Genomic DNA, 6,375 nt, shown 5'->3' on the forward strand with positions numbered 1-6,375 from the left:
GTATAGGTCTTCTGTGTATTCTTGCCACCTCTTCTTAATATCTTCTGCTTCTGTTAGGTCCATACCATTTCTGTCTTTTCTTGTACCCATCTTTGCATGAAATCTTCCCTTGGTATCTCTAATTTTCTTGAAGAGATCACTAGACTTTTCCATTCTATTGTTTTCCTCTATTTCTTTGCACTGATCACTGAGGAAGGCTTTCTTATCTTTCCTTGCTATTCTTTGGAACTCTGCATTCAAATGGGCATATCTTTCCTTTTCTCCTTTGCTTTTCACTTCTCTTTTTTCACAGCTATTTGTAAGGTCTCCTCAGACAGCCATTTTTCTTTTTTGCATTTCTTTTTCTTGGGGATGATCTTGATCCCTGCCTCCTGTACAATGTCACGAACCTCTTGTCCATAGTTCTTCAGGCTCTCTGTCTATCAGATCTAATCCCTTGAATCTATTTTCACTTCCACTTCCACTTTGTAAGGGATTTGATTTAGGTCATACCTGAATGGTTTAGTGGTCTTCCCTACTTTCTTCAATTTAAGTCCACATTCGGTAATAAGGAGTTCATGGTCTGTGCCACAGTCAGCTCCCAGTCTTGTTTTTGCTGACTGTATAGAACTTCTCCATCTTTAGCTGCAAAGAAAATAATCAATCTGATTTCGGTATTGACCATCTGATGATGTCCATGTGTAGAGTCTTCCCTTGTGTTGTTGGAAGAGGGTGTTTTCTATGACCAGTGCATTCTCTTGGCAAAACTCTATTACCCTTTGCCCTGCTTCATTCTGTACTCTAAGGCCAAATTTGCCTGTTACTCCAGGTATTTCTTGACTTCCTACTTTTGCATTCCAGTTCCCTATAATGAAAAGGACATCTTTTTGGGGTGCTAGTTCTAGAAAGTCTTACAGGTCTTCATAGAACCATTTAACTTTAGCTTTTTCAGCATTACTGGTCAGGGCATAGACTTGGATTACTATGATGTGGAATGGTTTGCCTTGGAAACAAACAGATCATTCTGTCATTTCTGAGATTGCATTCAAGTACTGCATTTTGGACTCTTTTGTTTACTATGATGGCTACTCCATTTCTTCTAAGGAATTCTTGCCCACAGTAGTAGATATAATGATCATATGCGTTAAATTCACCCATTCCATTCCATTTCCTAAATTGTCTGATTCCTAAAATGTTCACTCTTGCCATCTCCTGTTTGACCACTTACAATTTGCCTTGATTCATGGACCTAACATTCCAGGTTCCTATGCAATATTGCTCTTTATAGCATCAGACTTTACTTCCATCACCAGTCACATCCACATCTGGGTGTTGTTTTTGCTTTGGCTCTGTCTCTTCATTCTTTCTGGAGTTATTTCTCCACTGATCTCCAGTAGCGCATTGGACACCTACCAACCTGGGGAGTTCATGTTTCATTATCCTATCTTTTTGCCTTTCATACTGTTCATGGGGTTCTCAAGGAAAGTATCAGATCAGATCAGATCAGATCAGTCGCTCAGTGGTGTCCTACTCTTTGCGACCCCATGAATTACAGCATGCCAGGCCTCCCTGTCCATCACCAACTCCCGGAGTTCACCCAGACTCACGTCCATCGAGTCAGTGATGCCATCCAAGCCATCTCATCCTCTGTCGTCCCCTTCTCCTCTTGCCCCCAATCCCTCCCAGCATCAGAGTCTTTTCCAATGAGTCAACTCTTCCCATGAGGTGGCCAAAGTACTGGAGTTTCAGCTTTAGCATCATTCCTTCCAAAGAAATCCCAGGGCTGATCTACAGAATGGAATGGTTGGATCTCCTTGCAGTCCAAGGGACTCTCAAGAGTCTTCTCCAACACCACAGTTCAAAAGCATCAATTCTTCAGCTCTCAGCCTTCTTTACAGTCCAACTCTCACATCCATACATGACCACAGGAAAAACCATAGCCTTGACTAGACGAACCTTTGTTGGAAAAGTAATGTCTCTGATTTTGAATATGCTATCTAGGTTGGTCATAACTTTCCTTCCAAGGAGTAAGCGTCTTTTAATTTCATGGCTGCAGTCACCATCTGCAGTGATTTTGGAGCCCCCCAAAATAAAGTCTGACACTGTTTCCACTGTTTCCCCATCTATTTGCCATGAAGTGATGGGACCGGATGCCATGATCTTCGTTTTCTGAATGTTGAGCTTTAAGCCAACTTTTTCACTCTCCACTTTCACTTTCATCAAGAGGCTTTTTAGTTCCTCTTCACTTTCTCCCATAAGGGTGGTTATTGATATTTGTCCCGGGAATCTTGATTCCAGCTTGTGCTTCTTCCAGCCCAGCGTTTCTCATGATGCACTCTGCCTATAAGTTAAATAAGCAGGGTGACAATATACAGCCTTGACGTACTCCTTTTCCTATTTGGAACCAGTCTGTTGTTCCATGTGCAGTTCTAACTTTTGCTTCCTGACCTGCATACAGATTTCTCAAGAGGCAGATACCTCTTGAGTATACCAGGTGGTCTGGTATTCCCATCTCTTTCAGAATTTTCCACAGTTTATTGTGATCCACACAGTCAAAGGCTTTGGCATAGTCAATAAAGCAGAAATAGATGTTTTTCTGTAACTCTCTTGCTTTTTCCATGATCCAGCAGATGTTGGCAATTTGATCTCTGGTTCCTCTGCCTTTTCTAAAACCAGCTTGAACATCAGGAAGTTCACGGTTCACATATTGCTGAAGCCTGGCTTGGAGAATTTTGAGAATTACTTTACTAGCTGAAGTGGTTTTCCATTCCCTTTTCCAGTGGACCACGTTTTGTCAGAACTGTCCACCATGACCCATCCGTCTTGGGTGGCCCTACACAGGCCTACTGGGCCACTTGTTACCCAGTAAGGGAGAACATCTGTTTCCTCTTTGGAGAACTCTAGAGGAACATCTCTTTTTTGGTTTGGTTTTGTTTTTTTGAAAAAAAAAATTTTTTTTTATAAATAAAAGGACAATAGCCGAAACATGGAAACTGCCTATATGTCCATTGATAAATGAATGGATAAAGAAGGTGTGGTACATATATACAGTGGAATCCTACTCAGCCATGAAAAGAATGAAATAATGCCATTTGCAGCAATGTGGATGCAACTAGAGATTATCATACTAAGTGAAGTAAGCTGGAAAGAGAAAGACAAATACCATATGATATCACTCACACACGGAATCTAAAATATGGCACAAATGAACATATCTGCAAAACAGAAACAAATTCACAGACATAGACAATAGATTTGTGGTTGCCAAGGTGGGGCCAGGGGAAGGACTAGAAGTTTGGGATTAGCAGATGTAAAGTATTACATATATAGGATGGATAAACAACAAGGTCTTACAGTATAACACAGGAAACCATGTTCAATATACCATGATAAACCATAATGGAAAAGAATATAAAAAAGCATGTTTATATGTGTGTAACTGAGCTACTTTGCTATACAGTGGAGATTGGCACAACACTGTAAATCAACTATACTTCAATAGGGCTTCCCTGGTGGCTCAGATGGTAAAGAATCTGCCTGTAATGCAAGAGACCTGGGTTCAGTCCCTGGGTTTGGAAGATCCCCTGGAGGAGGGCATGGCAACCCACTCTAGTATTCTTGCCTGGAGAATCCCATAGACAATGGAGCCTGACAGGTTACAGTCCATGGGGCTGCAAAGTGTCGGACATGACTGAATGACTAACGCTTTCACTTTTTACTTCAATAAAAAATAAATAAATAAAGCTAAAAAAAAGAATCAAGCATGTATCCTGCCTTTTCTATATTAACTGTACATTAAGGTAACACAATAGTTGATTATATGAAAATATTGTAGCTATTAATTGAGATAGTAATAATAGAGTTAAAATACCATTATTTTGTTGCCCTTAATCAAATAATAGCAATGACCATAAATGGTTTAACAAAGCGAAAAAAAAAAAAACACAAAAAAACAAAAACAGCTTGGTCGGGGGAGAGAGACAAGTGGGCATTATATACCTCTTGAGAGAAGGACACCACACTTCCCACAAAGCGTCATTGCAAACAAATAACCAAGCAAATAAAGCCATTCCTGAGGCTGATCAAGCCAGAAGATCTAGCTACCACCTGCAGACCATACAGGAGACTGAGAGACATGGGGAACACACACACACACACACACACACCATGGAGATGGAGCCAACAAATCCAGACCATAGAAAACTGCAGGACAAGTAACTGGATTCTTTCACCAAATACAGAGAGGAATCTACAGATGAAAAGAGGCTCAAGAGATGTGTCAGCCAACTGCAGTTTTGCACAATATTTGGATCTTCATTCAAACAAGCTATAAAAATGGCCCATACAAAATTTGGGGTAATTAGGAACCCTAATTGGATATTTGAAAATGATAATTTTTAGGTAGATTCATGCTATTAGACTCTATACATTAAAAGATTCTTTACTTGTTGGAGATATTTTGTGAAAGATTTGCAGATAAACTATTATCCTTTCTGGGATTTGATCCCAGTGGGCTGGGGGGATGGGTGGGATACAGGAGAAATTGGGCTGACTGCAGGGAACCTCTGAAGCTGGGAGATAGGCACCCGGAGGTCATTATATTATTAATTTGTATTACATCATTCCCTTGATACTAATATGTGATTGAAAATGTCCTTTTTTAAAACTCAAAATTGCTAAGAAAGACCTGGAAGACACTGTCCTATAGGACTAGAGTTTAAGGGACTGATATTTTTTCCCCATGAAAACTTTTCCCTGCATGTTGACATTGAAATGCAGGAAAATTTGTCCTGAAGGAACAAATCTCTGAGGTCAGCTACCCTGAACACATTCATTACATGAAATAAGGAGTGACCAAACGATGGTTTCGGTGCAGAATTAGGTAACGATTGTGAAAAAGGTCCTTTCCCCTTCCAATGGCTGGTAACTTCTTTAATGTAATTGTTCTGACTTTTATAACGGCCTGTTGAGTAACAGCGCATCTCTGCAAAATCTCACTTTGGAATGAAGGGAGCTTTTGTTGAAATAAAGAGGTGTTTGGAAATGCAATGTTTGTTCAGGTTTGAAGCTGAGTGCTGATTCAAGTGCTGATCGCTGTCAGCTCCAGCACTGAACAGAAACTGCCTCTGGGATGGGCCAAGGCGGCCGACACTGTGACTGAGGTCAGGGCCCCAAGCGAGTGGAGGGCAGAGGAAGAATACAGAATGGGGGTCTTGGTGTCAGTTTGGCTCCAGAACCCACGGGGTGGAGACTGACCCAGAAGTTCCGTGGCACAATTTGATCCCCACGTCACCCTCCTGTTTCCTGAAACAGCAGTAACTTTTACCTCTGATGTTATCTAGGCCTACTGACCACTCAGGGGCCCATTCCCATCCCCTAGGGGACCCCATCCACTGCTCAACCATGTGCCTTGCAGCATGCCTACCTGGCCGGACGCTGGGCTCCCTCACTTGTGCATCGCCTCTCACAGCCCTGGATGCCAGGTGAGGCCAAGTCAGGTTAAGGAGCCTTCTTGAGGGGGCCAGGGCTCAGCCCCATATCAGAAAGACAGTCCTGAACACTCTGGTCACTGCTTTGTTGTGTCTGTTTATCTCCATGGCAACGCTGGGGTACCCAAGCATTGCCCTGTTTACAGACAGGAGACTAAGTGCATGGGAACTAGGTTCTTATGCCGAGGCCATAGACGAGGTGGACTTTGAACTCCAGTCCTCCTACAACCCCTGGGGACTGCAACTCCTGAAGCAGGAGGCCTAGCATCAGGAGCAGGCAGGGCTGGACAAGCTGAAGTGGTCACCACGCTGGTGGAAACGGCTCAGCCAATACCTCGGCCACCACTGCCTTCAGACATTCAGCAAGCTTTTCCACGGTGAAAAGGTCCAGAGCAAGCATGGAGGACTATGGGAACTCCTCCCTCTGTGTATCCAGCATCGTGCTGGCCACTGGGAGGACACTAGTGACCTCAAGCATCTCCAGGGAGGGACCTTGGAAAATTACTAATTACCTGCTCCCAGGGAGAAGCCCCTCCACGTAGCGGTTGCGTCTCTCCTTGGTGTGAATACCTCCACTGCAGGCAGTTTCCATCTGCCCAGTGATGCTGCCAAGCACGGAACAGGGAAGAGATGGGACCAGCAGCTCACCTCCACCAGACAGGTGTGCAGGCAGGTGTCAAGCACACGTGCAGGAAGTCCTAAAACAATCAGGACGTCAAAAACATTCACTGGTTAATGTAATTTAACTCTGCTTATAGTTTATTTTTGAGACCAGCTGTGTCTGTGTGGCTCTCTGTTTTACAGTTGTCTGTCACAGGCTAAGGGAGCCCAGACTCAGCTCCCAGGGATGGAGACACAGATGCCCAAAGTCTGGTCGGATCTGTTTTTATGCCAAGTCACGGCAGGG

This window comes from Bison bison, unplaced genomic scaffold, assembly GCF_000754665.1.
Source record: "Bison bison bison isolate TAMUID 2011002044 unplaced genomic scaffold, Bison_UMD1.0 scf7180017864063, whole genome shotgun sequence".
Classification (NCBI taxonomy): Eukaryota; Metazoa; Chordata; class Mammalia; order Artiodactyla; family Bovidae; genus Bison; species Bison bison.